Source organism: Tenrec ecaudatus, chromosome 14, assembly GCF_050624435.1.
Source record: "Tenrec ecaudatus isolate mTenEca1 chromosome 14, mTenEca1.hap1, whole genome shotgun sequence".
NCBI classification, from domain to species: Eukaryota; Metazoa; Chordata; class Mammalia; order Afrosoricida; family Tenrecidae; genus Tenrec; species Tenrec ecaudatus.
Window position 1 is genome coordinate 63,100,055 of NC_134543.1, and position 13,430 is coordinate 63,113,484.

The 13,430-nt window shown below is 38.1% G+C and overlaps 1 long non-coding RNA gene across 1 annotated transcript in view; it reads right to left on the reverse strand.

Annotated features, from left to right (window-relative positions):
• Nucleotides 1-6,053: 6,053 nt before the first annotated feature.
• LOC142426799 (uncharacterized) overlaps nucleotides 6,054-13,430 on the reverse strand; it is an 86,960-nt gene continuing 79,583 nt past the window's right edge. The window contains exon 3 of the long non-coding RNA XR_012779758.1: nucleotides 6,054-6,273. This is a non-coding gene — a long non-coding RNA (uncharacterized LOC142426799). The remainder of the gene's footprint in view (nucleotides 6,274-13,430) is intronic.

Here is a 13,430-nt window from a genome sequence, read left to right on the forward strand (position 1 = left end):
TTGAGCTAGAAATACACAAATATATGGTTACCCTCCCTGAGCTTCATAGAAGCGAGTATAAAAAGGAAACTGTAATCATTGCTTTAATAAATTATTTATCCTCTAGGTGAGAGTCTGTGGGAGTAGAATATTTCTAATTTCTCTATTATAAATATAGAAATAGGAACTCCTGTTTATGTATGAAAAATTATTGACTATCCCTTTCTACATACATTACTTAAATACTTTTCAAAGTAAGGATACTACGCTATTAATATTCCCACCCTTTAACTGTGGCTACATTGGATACGCCTTCTCATTTGTCAGTGTATCATACTGTGGGAACGTGTGTGTTGCTATGATGACGGGAGAGAAGCTGCAGGTATTCCACATACAACAGGGTCACCCATGGAGAAAAACGTTACCAGAACTTTCAGACTAACAGCAGAATAAGAAGAACAGGTTTTTTACTTTAGATGAATTAACCACCAAAAATCTATGAAGAGTAATGGATCATGGTTTCGAATAGTGCCAAGATGAGATCCTCTGGTTGGAAGGTACTCAAACTATTAGTGGAGAAGAAATGCCTTCCCACAAGGTAGTTGAACCTAATGACTTGGAAGAAACAACATTTGGGGACCTTCATTTCCTGATGGAGTATGACTGAAATAAAAAAAGAAAAAACAGCTGTAACTATCCAAAAATAGGAATGTTAAGTGTATGCAGTTTGAACCTCAGAAAGGGGGAAGTCATCAAAAATGAAATGAAGCTCATGAAAATTGGCCTCCAACTGGCATGGTTTCACTTTTTGAATCAACCAAACCCAGTGATTAAGAAATTGAAAAATTCTATGAAATTCCTAAGTTTGTAATTGTTCAAAAATGCACTCAAAATTCATAATAATTACTAGTCATTGGAATGAAAAAAAAGTTAGGAAAAAGGAGAAATAATTGGTTGTTGGAAAATACATCTTTATTGATACAAATGAATTTGAGATTGCATAACAGAATTTTAGAAGGTTTTTCATAAAAAGTACCTTTCTTTCAACAACATAAATGGTGACTATGGATATGGTCCTGCCCAGATGAGATACAATACAGGGGTAAAATACATATATCCCTGGGATAGATAAGCTCAATTATCATCAGCAAAAACAAGACCTGGAGATGACAGTGAAACAGGTCAAAAATTACCCCTTTTTATAACCAATTTGAAACTGAAAAATATTAAACAGGTTTATGAGCATCAATATAGGACCTTGAGTATATCCAATCTGTATTAAAAGATAATCTGAAGAACTGCTTTTATACATTGAAAACTAATGACTGAAAATCAGATGACTTCTAGAATAACATCAAGAATATGATACATGAAGACAGCAAAACTCATTAAAAAGACAAGAAAGAAAGAAAAATCAAAGTGGATTGCAGAAAAAAACTCTGAAATTTGCTCTTCAATATAGAATAGCTAAAGCTAATGGAAGAAATGATGACATAAAAGAGCTGAACAGAATTTTCCCAGAAATTTTCAAAGGGAAACTGAGTAAGAAGGAAAAAGTAAAGAATTCTAGTGAAATTGCACAGACTTGGTTTAGAAGATCAAAAGGGAAGAATACACTCAGTATAATTCAAGCTGAAAGAATTTAAGAATAAGATTCATAAAACTTAAGAATAATTTATAATCTTGAAGGAAATCTATAGGTGAAATAAACACTGATGGTGGTCTCTGATAAAGCATTCGACTTCTAACTGCAAGGTCAGCATTCAAACCTAGAAGCTGCTCCAGAGATGAAAAATGAGACTATCTACCTACTCTCTTGAAGATTTACAGCTTTGAGAATCTTACAAGGAATCATTTTCATTTGAAATCAACTTGATGGAAGTGGATCTGTTTTGTTTGTTTGTTTGGTTGGTTAGTTGGTTAGTTGGTTGACTTTGTTATGGGCAATATAGTGAATGATTCAGGATAAAAAGTTAGTGTACCAAACATAATAACCATTTTTAGAGATAGTATATTATCTACAACTGATAGGATTGAAGGAAAGAAATTCATGCTGTAATGAAGATCTAATAGATAAACAAGGATCTGGAATTTAATAAAAGAGAGAGAGATGTGGATATATGGATAAACAGATGACTCATTGGAAGCACTCACTAGTCTAGTGTATGCCAAGAAATTTGGAAGAGATATACCTAGCCCGCCAACTAAAAGAAATGGTATTTTTACACGTTCCAGAGAAAAGTGACCCAGCAGATTATGTAGACTACCGAGCAATATCCCATTCAAGTAAAATTTTGCTTGGAATAATCTTACAATGGTTTTGACAGTACATCCACAGGAAACTGTCAGAAATTTAAGATTCAGAAAGGGATAGCATTGCTTATATCAGATGTATCCTGGCCGAAAGCAGATAATTCAAGAAAAGTGCTTACTTGTGTATTATTGGCGATCTGAAGACAGTTTAACTATGTGGATGGTACTGAAATATGGATAGCATAATGAAGAATGGGAATTCCAGAACACTTCATTTCTCTCCGTGGAGACAGTCCATGGACCAAGAGGCAGTCATTAGAAAAGGACAAGTGTTTAAAATCAGGAAAGGTGTGTGTCAAGGTTATACTCTCTCACCATACTCATTCTGTATGTATGCTGAGCAAGTAATCTGGCAATGTGGACAAAATGAAGAACAGTAAGGCATCAAGACTGGAGGAAGTCTCCTTAACCATATGAAAAAAGCGCGGAGGACTTAAAACACTTGATAACCATGGCCTTGGGTATGGACTGCAACTCACTGTAAAGAAAACCAAAATATTCACAACTAGACCAATAGAAAACACCATGATAAATGGAGACAAGATTAAAGTTATCAAGGATTTTATTTTGCTTGGGTCAACAATCAATGTTCAATGAAAAGGCAATCACGCAAACAAATAATGTAGTGTATTGGGACTCCACTCAAGACTCCCTTAACACAAGAACACTTTGTTCTAACAATCCACCATTCTGTGATTCTCTCCTTCCCGACACAATTGCTGAAAACCAAATGGGTGCTTAAGCAAATGTGGTGATGAAAGCTGATGGTGCCCAGCTATTGAAAGATATAGCATCTGAGGCCTTAAAGGTTTGAAGACAAACAAACAGCCATCTATCTGAGAAGCAACAAAGTCCACATGGAGGAAGCACATCAGCCTGTGTAGTCCTGAGGTGTCGATGAGACCAGGAATCAGGCATCTAAGACTCAGAAGAAAATCATACCCAATGTGAAGTGTGTGTGTGGGGGGGGGGGTGACACATGGAGTGGAGACACAAAGGCCATCTATAAACAGTTGGACATCCCCTCACAGAAGGGTCACAAGGAAGAGATGAGCCAGTCAGGGTTCTGTATAGCTCTATGAAACACACAAATTTCCTCTAGTACTTTAATGCTTTCTTCCCCCCACTATCATGACCTCAATTCTACCTTACAAATCGGATTAGTTCAGAACATGCACTCTGCTACAGATAAGAGCTCACAATGCAGGGAATCCAGGATAGATAAATCCCACAGGGCCAACAATGAGAATAGAGATACCAGGAGGATAAGGGGAAGGTGGGGGGAGGAGGGGGAATCAATCACATGGATCAATATATAACGCCCTCCTAGGGGGACAATAGAAAAGTGGGTGTAGGGAAAAGAGGATGATGTAAGATATGCAAATAATAATCTATAACTTATCAAGGGTTCATGAGGGAAGGTGGGCAGAGGAGGGAGGATGAAAAATGAGGAGCTGATATTAAGGGCTCATGTAAAAATAAAATGCTTTGAAAATGATGATGGCAGCATATGTAAAAATGTGCTTGACACAATGGATGAATATATGGATTGTGATAAGAGATGTAAGAGCCCCCAATAAAAGTATTTAATTTTAAAAATCTGCTGCACAAAACTTTTTTTCAAGTGTTAAAGAGCATAGATTTCATTTTAAAGACTAAGGTATGAGGACCTGATGCACAGGGGTAACGTGGAGAGCAAATGCTTTGAAAATGATTAGGGCAAAAAATTTACGGATGTGCTTTATACAATTGATGTATGTATATGTATGGATTGTGATAAGAGTTGTATGAGCCCCTAATAAAATGTTTTTATAAATAAATAAATAAAATAAAGACTAAGGTGTGTGTAGTAATTACATAATCTGGTGTCAATTTGGGATTTGGGGATTAAGAGTCAAGGGGTGGAGTCTACTTTGTCGATAGGGTCATAACAAATAAGGCTTCTGTGTGGGCATAGCCTTCCTCTATGGATTCTGGGAATTCTAGTATTTTCCTCCTTGGAGGTAGGAGAACTTCCCTCTCTGCCGACTCCCTGTGGAAAACACACATGGAGCAAGGGTGATGAAGCCGGAGCTCTGGGGCTTGAGAAGCCATGGGAAAAACCCTTCCAGCACAGAATTGCTTACAATGCTACTGAATCCAGAGACTTCCAACCCACTGGCCTGTGATCTTCCTACATGCAGCATTATTGCATGTATTTCATGAGTCTGAAGAGGACTTTATAGATTGGTATTGGACATTTGGGCTATATCAGACTTATGGACTTGACCTGGGCTGGGCTGGGCCATTTCCTCCATATTCAATTGCTATTGTACACAAACCTCTTTCTTATACACCTATGAGTGTCTGAATTTATTTCTCTAGTCTACTCAGACTAACATGGTGTACTTGATGTAAGCCATGGTACTTTCAACATCGTATGCATTTGAAAGTTTGATAATGAATGAAGAAGACCACGGAAGAACTGACACATTTGAATTGATGTGGGTGAAGAATATGGATGCTGTAGGGCGACAGAGGAACACATAAATCTGCTGTGAAAGAAGTGGAGCCAGGAAGCTATTTAGCATCAAGGATGATGCTACTTCTCTCATATATTTTGGACATGTTATGAAGAGAAACTGGACCTTGGAAAAGCACATCATGCTGGATGAAGGAAAGGGGCAGCAACAAAGAAGCAGCTCAGCAGTGACTTCAACAATGGGCTTAAACATAACAATTGCGAGGTTGGTTTAGGACTGCGCAGTGTTTCCTTGTGTGTACTTGATGTTAGCTGAGTCCATGGCGCTGAGCAACAATAACTGCACTGAGCGCTAGCCATCAACATAATGGAACCCCAGTTTGAGCTCATTTAATACTTGGCTACTCACTCAGATTCGATGTCTGTTTTAAAAAGTTAAATGACCATTACAAGCTATAATGTTCAGAGAAAACTTCAGGTGATGTCTATATGGGGGCAGTTATAATTAAGATAATATTTTAATTTGAAGCCACATATAGAACAATAATTTGATATCCCTTTGTATAATTGTCAGTCTTCTTACAATCATGCTGTTTTCTTCATTAAAACATATTCTTTTATTTTTAAATGTACCCTATTAATAGCCTTCCTTTGCTTCGTTTTAGCTCCAGGCAAATCCTCTAGAAATGGCAGTAATTGATGACATTTCATTTTTCCTTGTTTTCAGTTCTTATTGGCATTCCTGACTTGAGCAATGTGTACACACAGGAAAATTAAATTTCGCATTGTGTGGAGGACAGGAGCTGTAGGTTTGGACACAGCATGTGACTATTAATTCCACAATTATATAATAAACCATGCAAACTTCCATATTAAGCACTATTTATTTTAAATTATTCAATTTTCTCTCTCAAATAATTTTTATTACCTAACATTGATACTATTTCTTCAGGATAAATAAATTATGATAAGGTATCATTTACTCTCCCTTCTCTGAATTATTGAAAAATCTTGAATAAGATATATTGGCCAAATGTTTTCTTTCTTATCTTGAAATTTAGGTTATACACCCATCAGAGGAAACTTGGGATTCCTGAGCCACATTTGTGTTTTTGGTAGCTAATGAAGTCAATGCTCCTGGAGAAAAAAAGTGGGTGATGCAGATGAGCTGAAAGACCACAGGTGGGAGAAGAACATACATTCTATAGGCAAACACACACACACACACACACACACACACACACATACACATACCCAACAACAACAAACAAAGTAAAACATATCATTTGTGCAAGCCAAACTGAATTTGTTCCACCATTATCTGTTTTTTTCCAGAATTGAAATAATAATGCATAATCCAACAAAACCAACACTGCAGTTAAGCCTTTTTGACTCATGGAAACGCTGGTATTACATTGCACACCGTTTTCTTTGCTTTAATCTGTCCCACTGCAGAGTGCCATGATGTTCTTCTTTGGTGTCCTTAGGTGAGTTTGAATGATCCACCTGTAGGGGAGTAGCTGAAAGAACCCAAATACTATGCAATTCAGACAGATTGTATCTAGTATACATATGGTTTCATATTTTCACAATTGCAATCCTAAATTACACAAGTAACTCAGTGATACAATATCTACTATCTTTGCTATTTGCATACTGTTTATCAAGATTTCAGCTTTAGCATACACAACATTGCATATTTTCTTAGGGTTATTACTGAACTTCTTGTTCGGTTACACTGGTAAGACCAATTCAGGCTTCAAACCATGCTGTCTTAGTTACAGCAACTTTATAGAATGAATTATTATGTAATAGTGCTACCTTCAACCTTATTTTTGTCCTTTTTAATGCTTCCTTGTATTTCTTGTTTACATTTTGACTTTATAAATATTTGAATTAATGTATCTAGTTTTAAAAGTTGACATTGATAGTGTGATGACACTAATTTATAAATTTAATTACATTTTTGTAAAGTTAACTTGCCAGCTATTAGGATATGGAATATTTATATTAGTTGGAGTCTATTTAGTATTTTAAAGTTTCATTTGTATCATCTAAAAATTCTTTTCTTTTTATTTATATGGATTTTAGCTTTTATTCTAAATAAAGTATCATTTCAAATGTTTGCTGTTTATTTTTTGATATAGTGTCATATTGATTATGTAGTCACCTGTAGAATGTGAATATATTCTGTAACATTTTTGTCAGGAGAGACCAGTCCCTGGAGAAGGACATCTTACTTGGTGAACTAGAGGGACAGTGAAAAAAGAGGAAGGGCCTTAACAAGATGGATCAACACAGTGACTGCAGCAGTGGGCTACAGCCTGGAACAATGGTGAGGATTGTGCAGCATCATGCGGGGCTGCATTCTGCTGTACATAGATTGGCATTATGGGTCAGAGGCTCAATGGCACCTAAACACAGCTAATACTTTTTGAGTGATAGTGTAAATTTAAAATTTAACATTTTCAAAGTGTAGTGCTGGTATATAGGAAAGCAATTGACTAAAAAAAATTAACCTTGTATCCTGTTACATTGCTAAAGTAACTTGTTGGATGCTGAGTTTTGTTTTTGAATTTGTTTGTTGAAACTTTGGAATGTCCAACATAAATAATCTTTTCATCTATGATAAAGAGCAATATTATTTCCTTTTCCCTATTTGAATTCATTAGTCAGTGTTCCGTGGGAGCAAGATTCTGCGTCTGGGAAGATTTGCAGCATCAGAAACCCCAAAGGCTGTACATTGGAATCGACTTGGTGGAGTGAGATTTTCTTTTTAATTTTTAAGGGGTACATTTTGTATCCTTTTTGTTTGTTATTGCACCACTGTCCCACTTTCACATGCATATTAGGCAATTGAAGCTACCATGTTGCGTAGTTCTCACAGTGGCATCCTTGATTTTCAGTACTCTAGCGAGGTCCTGTGCCACAAGTTTACCTACTGCAACTTGCCTTTTGATCTCTTGATTGCTACTTCAGTGAGCAAGAAAGACACAATCTGGACAACTTCAACCACACTCTTTTTTGAAGTACTCTTATCTAAGTCCCCAACAGACCAGAAACTGTTGGCGTGTCTGTTCTTTGAAGGAACGTTTGGCTAATATTTTCAAAGGAAGAAAGAAATCCCAGAATCGTTCACTCATACATGTCCACAACAAGCATATGGGTAAGTACTTGAAACCTCGTTTTTGTTTTCTTTTCCTCCACTTTCAAATATTCACCTACTCCCTTCCTACAATAGTGTTGGTTTTGTCCTTCAAATTTGAAATAAATATGTACTGAGTTCTTTGCTTCAATGAAGATTGAACTGAGTTATAACATTAAGCCAGTCATATTTGTGGCATTCCCAGGATAATTATCTATAACCTCGATAAGCCTGCATCACTTGTCTTCCATCCAGGGCAGGTCTCTCCTTCTAGTGATTGATTCCATTCTATAGTAGCAAAGTCACAACTGCTTTCTCTGTTGCTGCAACCAAAACAGAACTAGAAACCCTTACATACACTGTAAATTGGCAAAACAAATTTCTCGACCTTTTGCTTACACAACCTGGATTAGTAGAGGCTCTTGCTTTTTCAGTAGGTGCATAGAAGAGCTCACACACAATGCAAGCATTCTCTGTGAGTTGAGTTTATAAAAGTGAAAGGGAACGAGGGGGAGGGAGGTGGTAGAAAGGAGGAACCGATTACAAGGATCTATATATAACCTCCTCCCTAGGAGTTGGACAGCAGAAAAGTGGGTGAAGCGAAACGTCAGACAGTGTAAGATATAATAAAATAATAATAATTTATAAATTATCAAGGGTTCATGAGGTATGGAGAAGAGGGGGGAAGGAAAAAATGAAAAAAGAGGAGTTGATTCCAAGAGCCCAAGCAGCAAACAAATGTTTTGAGACTGATAGGGCAATGAATGTACAGGTGTGCTTTATACAATTGACGCATGTGTGGATTGTGATATGAGTTTTATGAGTCCCAAATAAAATGATTTTTAAAAGAAGTGAAAATAAAAGTAAAGGTCTGTCCAGACAATGGTTCCATAATACATCTCCAGAATATACACTAAAATAAATAACCCTACTATCAATTGAGAAAGTATAAAACTGTGATCAACTAGTTGACACATTTTATTCGAGCTGTTTGCCATTTCTTTGCTTCGCACTATCCCAATCCATTTGTAGTGAAATGAACGTTCTTGGTATGGCTCTTCTCTTCATCATCTTGGTAATTACCAAATGAATGGGCCCATGCAAAGAAGGCATAGAGCACACTCAGAGTCTGGTCAGTTTTTTCATTTCACTGGGTATAAAGTAAGCCACTTCTAAAGCCAGAACAGAGAACACTGCAGTCCTTAAGAAGGAAGAGCCATCTGCTGAGTACATGTGAGATTGTGTGAAGTGATGGTGGCATCAGAAGACATGGACAGAAAGCAGGCTTCTAGGTCACATATGAGTAAAACTGAGTACCTTAGCGTAGGAGGCGGCTTTGCAGATTGGGCTGTCCTTTGGGCATTTATCACGATGTAACATGTTGTAACATTTATCTGAGCAGAACCCCTGCCCAGTAATTGAGAACCTGAAAACCAGAGAAATATGCCTCCCAGCATGGCTGAGAAGGTACACTGAATAAAAGGGCTGTGTCCTCCGCCACTGGAGACAGTGTGGGAAATGCGCCAGATCTGATCCCGCCACATCTAGACAAAACACTAAGGGGTGCAACAGAAACGCAAAAGGAAAGGAGAGGCGAGGTCCCCAGGATATGCCTAAGGTGGACTTTGGGGCCAGGGCTTGGTGCCCCAACAGACTGTACTGGAAAACATTCCTAAAGGCCAACAAACAGTCCTTGAACTAACTCCAAGCATTTATTTCTTGTGTTTTGTTTGGGGTTTTTGTCATTGGTTTATAGATGTATATTGTTGCTTGGTTTTGCTCTGTCTTGTTTTTGTGCATGTTATTATCTTCACACGTCTGTCTAAATAAGATAGACTGGATGAACAATCTGGAGGAGAAAACAATGGGACCAACAGTTCCGGGGGGGGCATGGGAGAGGGGGAGGTGGGGGGAAAGGAAGCAGTGTTAACAAACCCAGGGACAAGGGAACAGCAAGTGATCCAAATCGGTGGTGAGGGGGGTGCAGGAGACCTGGTAGGGCATGATCAAAGGTAATGTAACCAAGAGGAATGAGTTAGTTTATTGTGCCAACCTCGTCAATAAACACATGTGGGGTTAATTGAAGGGCGGACAGATAAATTGCTTGGTGAGCCTCGCCTTTCGAATTCATGGGTCTCTTACTTTGTGATGGTCAGACCAGGTGCAGCTGCCTTAGCAGTTCTGTGCTTCAGCTGGCAAGGCTCACTTCCTGCAAGACATCTCTGAGGAGAAGCCACATGAACCTACCCCAATGCAGCCCTGGGTCTGGAGACCTCTGTCAGCGCTGAGATGTTTACACATTCACTGACTCAGCTTTCCTCCTGCAGTCGGCATCATTACATCTGTTTTGTGAGATGGAGGAGGACTTCTTGAATTGGTGTTGGACATATGGGTTAATGGGTTAATGTTGGGCTTGTGGGCTTGGCAGCACTGGGTTGGGATGTTTTCTTGACACACACTTAACCTTTATATAAAACTCTCTCTTACACATGAGTTTCTGTGAATTTATTTCTCCAAAGTACCCAGACTAATAGAAGGAATTACTGAAACCCAAATGAAGACTGAGCATGATAGTACGATAAAAGGAAAGTGAAAGGAAAAAGAAAAAAGAGCTAGGAGCAAAGGACATTTATAGAGGTCTAAATAAAGGCATGTACATATGTAAATATATTTATATATGAGGATGGAGAAATAGATTTGTGTGCATATATTTATAGGTTTAGAATTAAGGTAGCAGATGGACATTGGGCCTCCATGCAAGTATTCCCTCAATGCAAGAATACTTTGTTCTATTAAACTGGCATCTAAACAAGCAGCCATCCAGCTCAGAAGCCCACATGGAACAAGCACACCAGCCTGCAAGATCACAAGGTGCCGAAGGGATCAGTTATCAGGCATCAAAGAATAAAAATTTATATCATTATGTGCTCACCTCCATGATACGATTGCTGAAGACAAATGGTTGCATAAGCAAATGTGAAGAAAGCTGATAGTACCCGGCTGTCAAAAGAGATAGTGTCTGGGGTCTTATAGGCTTGAGGGAAAACAAGCAGCCATCTAGCTCAGAAGCAACAAAGCCCACATGGAAGAAGCACACCAGCCTGTGCGATCATGAGTTGTCGAAGGGATCAAGGACCATGCATCATCAGAACAAAAAATCTTATCATAGTAAATGAGGTGGGTGGGTACAGAATGGAGACCCAAAGCCAATGTGTAGGCCACTGGACATCCCCTTACAGAAAGGTCTCAGGGAGATGAGCCAGACAGGGTGTGATGTAGCAAAGATGAAAAATACAACTTTCCTCTAGTTCCTAAATACTTCCCTCCCCACCCCCCACTATCATGATCCCAATTCTACCTTACAAATCTGGCTAGACGAGAGGATGTACACTGGTACAGATAGGAACCGAAATCCAGGGAATCCAGGGTGGATAATCCCTTCAGGACAAGTGGTGTGAGTGGCAATACTGGGACGGTAGAGGGAGGGTGCGTTGGAAAGGGGGAACCGATTACAAGAATCTACATATAACCTCCTCCCTGTGGGATGGACAACAGAAAAGTGAGTGAAAGAAAACATCAGACAGGGAAAGATATGACAAAATAATAATTTGTAAATTATCAAGGGTTTATGAGGGAGGGATAGTGGAGAGGGAGGGTTAAAAATGAGGAGCTGATGCCAGGGGCTTAGGTAGAGAGCAAATGTTTTGAGAATGATGAGGGCAATGAATGTACAAATGTGTTTCCAGTTCCTATCTGTACCAGTGTACATCCTGTGTTCTAGCCAAACTTGCAAGGTAGAAAAGGAATCATGATAGTGGGTGGGGAGAGGAAACATTTAGGAACTAGAGGAAAGTTGTATTTTTCATCTTTGCTATACCCCACCCTGTCTGGCTTGTCTTCTCCCCGAGATCCCTGTGCAAGAGGATCTCAGTGGATCTCAATGTGTAACTTTCACATGCGTATGAGGCAATTGAAAGTACCATGGCTTGCATAAGACACATCTTAAGCCCTAAAAGTAACATCTTGTACAGCAGATTTACCCAATGTACTGCAGCTTTTGATCTTTTAAATGCCTACTTCCATGAACATTGATTGTGGATCCAAGTAAGACAAAATCCTGGAAAACCTCACCCTTTTCTCCATGGATCACGATGTTATCTATTGGTCCAGTTATGAGGATTTTTGTTTTCTTTACATTAAATGGTATTTCATACTGAAGACTGTAATACTTGATCTTAATCAGCAAGTGCTTCAAGTCCTCCTCACTTCCAGCAACTTACCTATGAACTCCCCTAATAAAGCCTCATGATCATGAATATCGTCTATGAGTCCTATTTGGCCTTCTCGATGGATTATAAAACTCAGGAGCACATTTGAGTGCTGTGGGAGGAACGATGGGAGTCAGAGGTGAGAGAGGGACATAGAGCTGACCTCTCTATCATAGGAAGCAGCCTGTAGCTGGAGGTGAGACGTGCTCCCCATGCCATTTTCCCATCACCTGTAGATATTATTTATTGTCTAGTTTTTGTTTATTTTGTTTATCATTCATGGCTTTTTTTACCCTAGTATATTTTCTGATTACTGACAGTACAGGGAGCAGGTATTCTTTGTTATGTTAAAATGAAGGTTTTCTTCTTTCACTTTAGAAGTGATCAAGATAGGTTTATGATTATGACTCTTTCCTCATAACCAAGTTAATTAAATTAAGCTAAATGATTTGGCCAATTTTGAGTAAAATGTTAAGTGACAAATTTGAATGCCAACAAGTCAATTCTGACCTCTATGGACCCTGGAAAAGTAGAATTTCTCCCTTGAGTCTCTGAGGCTATAACTCTTTACAGAAACAGTGAGCCTTATCCTTTCTTCCACAAAAATACAGTAACTCCCCAAAATATAGGCCAGGCACTTGTAGTCAATCATTACTGAAATAGATGCATGCATGACTGAATTTTATTGTGGTAACTTTTTTTCTCTATTGCTACAAGTTTTGTAGTAGTTCAACATGGCTGTTGACAATAGAGTATTGTTTACTCAGACACAATGAGTTACATTATATAATAGATTACAGTATTTATAGAGTACAGAAAGGTGGCTATTTTGAAATTAAGTATATATTTAGTGAACAAAATTGGGTTAATATCCAAGTACATGATTTTTTATGTATCTTTTTAAAGGGTATTAAAAATGTGCTGACTTATACATAGAAAGATGACATAAAGGCCAGTGACATTTCACTGGTATTTAGTTATTTATCACATGCTGACAAATTACTGGTCATTTGTATTGATTTGCTAGCTGAGCTTAGTGAACTGAAAAGCCAAATCCAAATACACACTGAACTGGAGTTGGGGACTTGACTGCTTTCATCAAACCAAAGTCAAGTTAAGCTGAAACTTTTTATGTGTAATTCATCTATTAAACTTCCATTTACATTACATTGAACAAAACAACTTAATTGGTATAGATTCAAGTAAGTTTTGGCTGTTAGCAGCCAAAATTTTGGCAAACGTCTATGAAATCACAAAGGACAAC